Raw genomic sequence first — 10,072 nt, 5'->3', positions numbered from 1 at the left:
TGGGTACTGGGCTATGTTTCAAAATTTATACGATACACCAAAGGGACATTTTTTCTAATATATAACATCCATGAATTTTTAAAGAAAAGTTCTAGCACTCTAAGATTGAGCAACACTCCCTTGGGGCATTATAAAAGTTAATTATGAGTACCTTAATGAAGAATACAATGAAACAATTTTATTGAAATTAAATTTATTGGAGAACATTTATCTCTGATACTGTACAGAATGTCAAATGTTCTAACTATCTTTTTACATAATAATGCCCTTTTTATATTGTTATGGATTCCAAAAATTTTAACTCATGATTGTTTTAGCTAATACTTGTGCTTCCTTTCTGCTTTGAGATCCATAGGATTCTTAGAGACAAAGAGAATCATATAATCTCAAACTTCGACAAAACTTTAATGATCATTCAGACCAATATTCTCATTTTCCAATTATAAAACCAAATCTTACAGAGATTATGAGAGGTACATGAATTTACATGCAGTGAGTAATACTAGTAGAGCTACTCTACAACACAGCTCTTAACTCCCAAACTATACCACATTATCAAACCACCCGCCTATCTCAAGCCATTGATGAGGATCCAGGCTTACTAATATAGAATATTATCTATTAGAAAACATTTTTATAAAACAACTTTATTTTTAATGAGATCCCAGTACAGGAAAAAAATAACTTTCTTATTCAATTTTTTTAAAGTAAACCACAAAAAAGCGAGGTGTATCAGGATTAGTTTGAGACAATCCTAATTTGTTCCTGTGATCCCAGCCTAAATATTAGGAGTTCTTACTTTCTCAGTCAAGTAGGATGCATAGCCATCAACTGAGCGTCGGGATAGATTTGTGATTCAGATAAAGAAGAAAGGGTAAAATAGTGTTTATGTATAGTAGTAAGAAGGTGAGCTTTCTAAGGGTACAAAGTAAGACCAGCAGGCACTGTTGAGTAGTGGTTTGAAGTACGTTATCATGCATTTAAAACTAAACCATTGAGACTGATGGCATAATGTTTTTTCAAGGTTAGTTGGCTTCACCTGTGATTGAGGTTCAGCAGTTAAGCATGATGGTAAGGAGAGGGCTAGTTGTCTGAGGAAGTTCGCATTAGTTTGACTATAATAAACAGACCATGGAATCAAATCTGGAAAGGAAAGAAAATGTAGAAGTTGATACAATGAATATTTAAATGATAATGATAATTGCAGATGACTTTTTCAGTAAGTGGGAAGGAGGGGAAATGGTGGTCCAGGACATTCATAAATAGTGAAGTTATCAGTGATAATAAAGGTGTGACTAAAGGAATTAGTGTGTCTGAACCACGTGTTTAAGTGAGGAGCTGAAGAAGTCACTGAAAAAGAAGTAGCTAAGAGGTCTATGCATTCATTATAGCCAAGCCGAGAGGAGGTTTGGCAGCACTACTGAGCAACAGAGAAAACATCTGGTCCATATCACCAAGCTTCCTCCTTTGGACCCAGAGACTATATAACAGTAATAACAGCTTCCTCTTGATGATGCTACAGCCAGGTAGTGTCCTCAGGAGCAGTTGTTAATAAAGTCCAGAAAGTAGAAAGAACATTCAGAGGAGAAGCTAATGATAGAGCAGAGTTTGCTGCTAACAGATGTGGGGTTCAAAAATGGCAGAGAGCAGTGTAAGTGTTGGTCAAAATAACAGGATTCTAAAAGTCATCATGATGAGAGAGTAATTCGCAAGTATACAAAGCTCAACAAAATAAGACACTCCCCTCACTGAACACTGTATTTAGGCAGGCAAAAGCTATATCTTAATGTCAAACACTAAACATCATGGCATTTCTTCCTAGGATAGACCCCTGGTTCTCAAAAGTACCCAACTTGTTTTGAGTTTGTTTTCTAGCTAAAATATAGATTGAAAATCAATAAATTGACAGGAATGAAGGAGGAATATAAATAAGCAAAACGGCTTGAAGATGAAATAGCTAGCAATGTGATTGAGGGAGAACAGGAAAAATAAAGAAAATAATGAAGTCAGGAGGGTGTGAGAGAGAGAGAAGGAAGGAGGAAGAAGGAGGAAGGACTAAAAAAAGGGAACAAAATACTAAAAATAATATAAATGTCCATTGCAAATTGCTATACTAGTTAGAAGCCTTCTTGACACCTACAAACTGTCGATAGGGATAATTTTATATTCTTATAGCTTTATACTAAACACTTTAGCTCTTCATAATAGTCTTATGATCTTCAAGTTGCCATATTTACATAAAGTTTTTAGTGGATGTCCAAATCACCAGGAACCATCTTACACAGGAGTAGGATGAAACTCTCTTGGGTGATGGAAATGTTCTATATCTTAATTAAGTTCCCAGTTATATACATCAAACAATGTACTATAAATATATGAATATTTTGTTATGCAACTTATGAGTCAATTAAGTTGATGCAAAATACTAATGCCTGGATGTGAACTGTGGAGTTTCTGATTTACTGGTTCTGGGTGCCACCTGGGTATCAGGTGATTTAAAAGCTTTCCAGGTAATTCAAATTGAGAACCACTGAATCCAGTGATTTTTTTACCTCAGGAATGAAAGTCTCAGACTATCAATATTTGAATGCAGTAATTAAATTTATCATGAGAAACACTCCATAAATACACACAGCTAGAAGGTCTACAAAATTATTGCTTTGTACTAAAAAATGTGTGGTAATGAAAGCCAAGAAAAGGTGAGAAATTAGAAAGACATACTGAGTGGGTGCAAATTGTGATCCTAGCATGGATATTTTTGCTGGAAACAAACAAAACATTATTGGAACAAGGAGAAGGTCTTTGGATGATAGGAGAAGGTTTTTTTCATACGAAAACCCATATATTTTTCTTGCACTGTTTATTGAACCTGTTGAATATAAATATCAATGTTTTTAAACAATCTAATGAATATATAAATATAAATAAGTGCAACCAGCTTGAAAAATAATAATTCTGGATTGCTTTATTTTGTACAAAATAAATTTGAAACTCTGATCATTTAATTCATGTAGAAAATTTTTGAAAGAAACATAAAATATGTTCCTGGATTTTAAAAAGCACATGATTAACATTTCTAAAATGTATAAAAGCAGAGATAATTTAAAATTAAGTTGCACATTTTTCTTCTGTTTCTTTTAATTTCAATAAAAAAATTAAACATGGCAAATTTTTTCCATATTTTTTTCAGAACTACTAGTTTGTTATTTTAAATTTTGAAACATTTCAAACATAGAGAAACTTGCAAGATTGGAATAGAGAACAAAATTCCTCTGTGGTGCTGTGTTAGAGGGAGCCATGTGCCCCTTTTGTTACTAGGTTGCTGTGTATGCGACATTGTGCTGAATGGAATTTTACCAGCCTGAGATAGTCTCTGCATCTCTCTGCATAATTTTATACTGAGAATAACTTGGGCACATCACACCATAATTTACATGAGCTCCTTCAACTGTAAAATCTGCTACCTGGCCTTTTATGAGTAACTCCTAGATTCAGCCTATTATAGGTTCACTCAACGTGCCCCTAGAAATGGAATAGTAATTCTACATTACCTTTTATGAAGCTGTTCAATCTCACCTATTACCTCAAAAATTCAGACTTGAACTATTTAGAAAGTTAAGAGTTGAAAGCAGTTCCTCTTTTATTATAGCAACTAGAGGTCCAGTGCATGAAAATTCATGCACTGGAGGGGGGGGGTCCCTCAGCCTGGCCTGCCCCCTCTCACACTCGGGGAGCCCTCAGGGGTGGGAGGCGACCTGGCAATTAGGGGAAGGCGATGCCCCCATCACACCTAGGCTCCTGCCACTGCCGGCAGCACAAGCCTCAGCCAACCCTGGTTACCTGAGCCTCAGATGGCCCTGGGCAGATGGGCAGCTGCCATCCAAGGCTTGCCTGCACTTCGGGCCGGCCCTAGGAGGCTGGGGGGCTGAGGGCAGGTCCAGCCGCACTGTGCGCCTGCCACCCTCCTGGCTGGGCTGAAAGGACTGGGGGATTCAGGCGGGGCTGAGAGGACTGGGCACTGCCATCTTGTGGCTATGGGTACTGCCATCTTTGTGACGGCATGACAGTCAATTTGCATATTCCCTCTTTATTAAATAGGACTAGAGGCCCAGTGCACAAAAATTTGTGCACTGGAGGGGTCCCTCAGCCTGGCCTGTGCCTTATCACAGTCCGGGAACCCTCAAGGGGTGTCCTACTGATGGCTTAGGCCCACTCCCCTCAGTCTGGCCTCTCTCTGCAGGAGGCGACCAGGAGGCCAATCAGACAATGGTGCCAGCCAGCATGGCCCTGCCCCCCCCATCGCCCCTCCACCGCCACTGGTCGCTGCCACCTCCTCCCCCCATCGTTGTCCCCTCCTTCTGCTTGCTGGTATGCACTTTGGCTGGCCTGGTGCCATCTGCTTGCCGGCCCCGCCCCCTGCCAACTAGTTGTTCAGCCATTCGATCTATTTGCATATTACAATTTTTTTATATAGGATAATTATCACATCATAGCACACATCAGTTGCCGTAATTCTTTTCCTGTTCAGAAAATACCAATATCAATAGTTAATATATATTGAGCAATTATTCTGTTCCAGGGATTTTGCTTTGTTGCAGTTTATTTAACCCTCAAAATTGGCATATGGAATAGGTACTATAATTCATCACACGAGGAAACTGTAAATTGGGGATATGTAACATACTTCTCAAAGTCATACAGCTCATATAGTGCTGTGCCATTGTAACCAGGCAACCTAGGTCCAGAGCTTGTCTTCATGCACTAAAACTGTAAAATGTTGCCCAAATGTGCCCGTGTCTTAAGAAAACTATATACAGTATAGATGAACTTTTAACTTTATAACTTACTAACAAATACTAGGTCATTAATGGCAATTTTATTTTTTTTCATATTTAGATTGACTTCAAGGTTTTCCATATTGTACTGACGTTATTTCCCTTAGGATTATTGGGCCAAACAATACAGATATTCCTTTTAAGTGTGTGTGTGTGTGTGTGTGTGTGTGTGTGTGTGTGTGTGTGTTTGTGATTTGTCCCTGACAGATAAGGTAACATATAGCTCTATATAACTATATGTATGTATTGGAAATGATTTCTTCATTTATTTATATAAGTCAAACATAATTTTGGTATTTAAATCGCAACCAACATATAGCATATTTTATCTCTACTTATTTACTTTCTCTTAAAGTTTTATCATTTATTTTATGCTTATAAATTTATCTATAATAAAACCCCATCAATCTGAGTGTATGAGGAATGAATTACCAGAGTTTCTGATTTAACACTTATTGATGGAAAGGCTTTCAAAATATTTGACTCAATCAAAGACTGGTGCACTGGAAACAAGATGTATGTTCCACCTTGCTAGTTAATAGAGAATATCTAAAATGTGTTATGCTCTTTCATGACTTTTCACAATATTCCAAGTTTTTATTACAGAATATGTGAGCAAATGATAGTAAAATGACTATACATGATGTCAGTTACAAAATGTTTTGGTCAACTCAGGCTTTTCTATGTGGACATGATTGAGATACTTTACAACATACAGCTTTTAAGTCCGATATTATCATTTCAAGAATAAGAGACTGAAGAAGTTGTACATAATTTCCTCTCTGTAAGGTTTATTATGCAGAGGGTTTAATGCCATTGCCTTTATATCTTATGCACAGATTCCAGGTTCAAAATAAATAGGGGAAGCAATGAAAACTATATTTTCTCTTACCTGGGAGCTGAAAAGTAGACTTAGGGTACTATATCAGTCAATATAGGCGGTGATAACTCCAAAATATCAGTATCTTAGAAATACCAAGGTTTATTTCCTTCCTACACTCTGTAGATATCTATCATTGGAACCGTTTCTAAAATGTATCTGCCTGCAAGTACCACATATCACTGCCACTCAGGTTTTATTCGGCAGAGCATGTCATTTAAACCCACCATCAAGGTAACTGTGATGATGGAGTGCGCATAGACACAGAGGAGAACTAGACATTGGCAAACAGTGGTAATATCTGCCATAAGCGCCAATGTGGTAGGAAAAGAAAGTTGTGCTATTTTCTCAAGTTTCTCCTGTTAAGTCTAATTTACAGCATTTGCTATTTCCATGGTTTTGTTTTTTAACATCTTTTTGTTGTTGTTGTTTTTTCCTTTCTGAAATATGTATCGTTATTGGTAATCCGTTATTGCACCGTATTGTTGCAGATCCAGTTCTGTTTTTGGAACTGCTCAGTATTTTTTGAAGACCTAGGAAAAGTGTTATATTTATAGCAGAGAGGATTTTATTTGTATTATTATTTTATAGAATCGATTTATATATTAAGGTTTAACTATGGATACATATGCAATCACCTTCCTTCATATGTATTAAAATTAATAACGATGTTTTAATAGCAATTATTTGCTGTCAATTCTTGTATATATATTAGAGACTGGAAAATCAGCTGAAAGTTAAAAAGAATTAAGACCATACAGGGGTTCTGACAGAACGATGAAGCAAATAGCAAATCAAAAGATGATGAAAACAAGAAAACACACTTCTTGTTAGAGTTAAATCTTGAGGTTAAGAAAGAAGAAAAAAAATCCAGGAGTTGTCAAGCAGTATCCAAATATCTGAGTAAAGATGAGGACGTATATTTAACTATCATCACCTTCCTCTTACTACATTGCCTCTGGGACTTGAGACCCTGAGGCTTTTTTGCTTTGTACTACTCTCACATAAGCACTGCCCTGTAGCAGTATCAAATAAAAATCTTATATTAAAATACTTCACTGTTACATTAGATACAAGACTGAAAAATTAAATCCAGTTTTATAAAGGAAGATACACATCATTTCAGTTATATCAAGCCACTGCATTGCTGTTGAAACAAAATTTTTGGACTGGAACCTGGATTCTTTGTCTGCCAGTGTCGAAGAATGAATCCACGAACAAAAAGTAGTATAGCAAAGGTGGAAATTTATTGAAGAATAAGTACAGACTCCCACGTGGGGAGAGGGAAAGAGTCCCACAGAATGGACTCCCAAGTAGAGAGGGGGGGAAGGGTCCCACTGAGTTCCTTTTCCCTATGGCTTATAAAGGCCACAGAGCCTGGTGCCTTGATATCCCCTCTGATTGGTCACTATTCCCTTAGACTGGTTACTATAGTAACTCCTGGGCTCAAAGGTCAAACCTCACATGGGACATATTGCCAGAAACCAAACATTGAGACATTGGAAGTTAAATGTGAAAAGGGAATCCGGAATGCTTTGGTCAACCTTAATCGCTCTGAATGGTCAGAGCTAGTCACTCATTGTTTAGTTGAGACATTGGTAGTTAAAGCAACTCTCACCTGTTAATCATATGTAAATTTTTGCTGATTGTCTATTATTGGAATTTCCTGCCTAAAGGATATGGTGTATCTCAGAACCCCAATAAAAGGGATAGCAAAGGCCAGAGAAGTGAGTAGTCCTCCCACTAGAGGTAGGCTTCCGCCTGGCCCCCCATTTACCCAAATTGATTCTTTTCTAGCTTCTCTTCATTTTGATTATGGCCTTCTCCAGAAACCGGACCTGAACAGGAACCCTGAAACACGCGGGACGTGACAAGGGATTCCACAACATATGAGTCTCCCCCCAACCCCTCTTCCTTATTGTTTTCCTATTCCCTTTGGGCTTGCTTCTTATGGATGAAGGGCTTCTTTCTCTTTATTTTGTAAATATAGATCTTTTGCTATTCCCAGCTCCCTATTCTATGGAAATGTACCTTCTGCTGCTCTGCAGCCCTGTGCTTTCTCCATGGTCCCCTTAATTTTCAAAATTTTTTAAATTTCCTAAACCTGTCCTATTTTACCCCTAAAATTCCTGTTTCACTGTTTATAGTGAGGCCTGTGACAATGTACTTTACAAAAAATGTATAATTCACTTCTCTTTGTATGAGATAGCTAAGTTACTTGGCCAGCTAGGCAGGGCCTTCACATGGTGCTCAATTGCTATAAACTAGATGCAACGAAAAAATAAAATAAACTTTCAGTCCTAAGAAGATAGATATAAATGTTCTCATGAGGCTCTTAAACACACTCACCATTTCAAATATGTTTTGCATTATTCCCTGTACAATATGAATATTATATTAATAGCTACAGGGCCAAGAATACAATATAAAAGGATGAAAAATGCAGGAATTAAAGAAAATAATATATTTACGTCCTTTTTCTATTACACTATTGCTTTGCTTAATTTCATTAAAACTCAAGTCATGCTCCTAGCTATAGGCCAAAGATGGTATTATTTACTTAAGTATGAAAGTGTGTCAACTAAATAAAATTGTATTGAAGAATTAATGCATACCTTGACCTGTTTATAAGAATAGATTTTATTTTGAGCTATAGTTGTATTGCTAGTAGGTACAATGAAAAGTCTTTTGGAAATTAAACTGTTTTATAATTGAGAAGGCTAAAAAGGGCTAATTCCAATGGAACCCTGATATTTGGGGCTAGTGATCTGAATCCAAGCCAGCAAGCTCAATGAACATTCCTGATAACCTATAATTAAGTCCCTCTCTCCTTCCCAGATACTGGTCTTGCAGAACCTGTTACTGTGAACTGTGCACTGCCCCGGAGGGAGGGTTATTAACGCTGGCACCAGGCCAGACCATCAGATATGGCCTGGAGACCCCCAACACCTGGGGGCCTTCTTCTAAGGCCCGCAAGAAGGACCGGAAGCATAATCCATGTTTGTGGGACAAAGACCACAGGGAGGGAGATATAAAGGAAAGCCCTATGCATGTTCCTTCACTCAGATTTGGAAGGCTGTTCCCTGAGTCTGCCGTGTATTAAACAGTGTCCCTCCTTTTTCCTAGAAGCGTCTTTGCTTTTCTTTGGTCTTCTGTAACAGCATGAAATGGAATTTTTGGACTGGAACCCAGATTCTTTGTCTGCCGGAATCAAAGAATGAATCCACAGACAGAAAGTGGTATAGCAAAGGTGGAGATTTATTGAAGAACAAGTACAGACTCCACATGGAGAGAGGGAAAGAGTCCCACAGAATGAACTCCCACGTGGGGAGGGGTCAAGGGTCCCAATGAGTTCCTTTTCCCTATGGCTTATAAAGGCTACAAATCCTGGTGTCTTGATATCCCCTAATTAGTCACTATTTCCTTAGACTGGTTACTATGGTAACTCCTGGGCTCAAAGGTTGAACCTCACATGGCACAGGTGAGGTTCTCCCCACTTCTTCCTTATTGTTTTCCTATTCCCTCTGGGCTTTCTTCTCCTTCTGGATGAAGGGCTTCCTTCTCTTTATTTGGTAAATATAGACCTTTTGCTGTTCCCAGCTCCCTCATTCTATGGAAATGTACCTGTTGCAGCTTTCCAGCTCCCCATTCTATGGAAATATACCTTCTGCTGCTCTGCAGCCCTGTGCTTCCTCCATGGTCCCCCTAATTTCCAAAATTTCCTAAAACCTGTCTTTTTCACCCCCCAAAATTCCTGTTTCAATGATTTTATTGTTGCAGAAGACTAAAGAAATACCAAGCATGCTTCCTAGAGAAAGGGAAGGACCCCGTTTATTAACACTAGTGGACTCCGGGAATAATTTCCAAATCAGAGTGAAGAAACATGCAGAGGGCTTCACTTTTTATAACCTTCTGGGGTCTTTTTTTTTTTTTTTAATATATTTTATTGATTTTTTACAGAGAGGAAGAGAGAGGGATAGAAAGTTAGAAATATAGATGAGAGAGAAACATCGATCAGCTGCCTCTTGCACAACTCCTACCGGGGACTTGCCCACAACCAAGGTACATGCCCTTGACCGGAATCGAACCCGGGACCTTTCAGTCCACAGGCCTACGCTCTATCCACTGAGCCAAACCGGTTTCGGCACCTTCTGGGGTCTTTGTCTTGCAGATATGGTTCTGTCCCCTTTCTTGGGCTTACAGGAAGGCCCCTAGGTGTTGGGGGTCCCCAGGCCATATCGATGATCTGTCCTGGGGCCAGCGATAGTGACCATTCCCCTCCCCCAGGGCAGTGCATTGTTCACAGTTTCTTTGGCTGGACATGCCTTGCAAGACCAGTTTCCTCCTCATTATAGCA

Source organism: Eptesicus fuscus, chromosome 8 (genome assembly GCF_027574615.1).
Source record: "Eptesicus fuscus isolate TK198812 chromosome 8, DD_ASM_mEF_20220401, whole genome shotgun sequence".
Taxonomy (NCBI): Eukaryota; Metazoa; Chordata; class Mammalia; order Chiroptera; family Vespertilionidae; genus Eptesicus; species Eptesicus fuscus.
The sequence above is the reverse complement of the archived record's forward strand: the minus strand, read 5'-3'. Positions refer to the sequence as shown.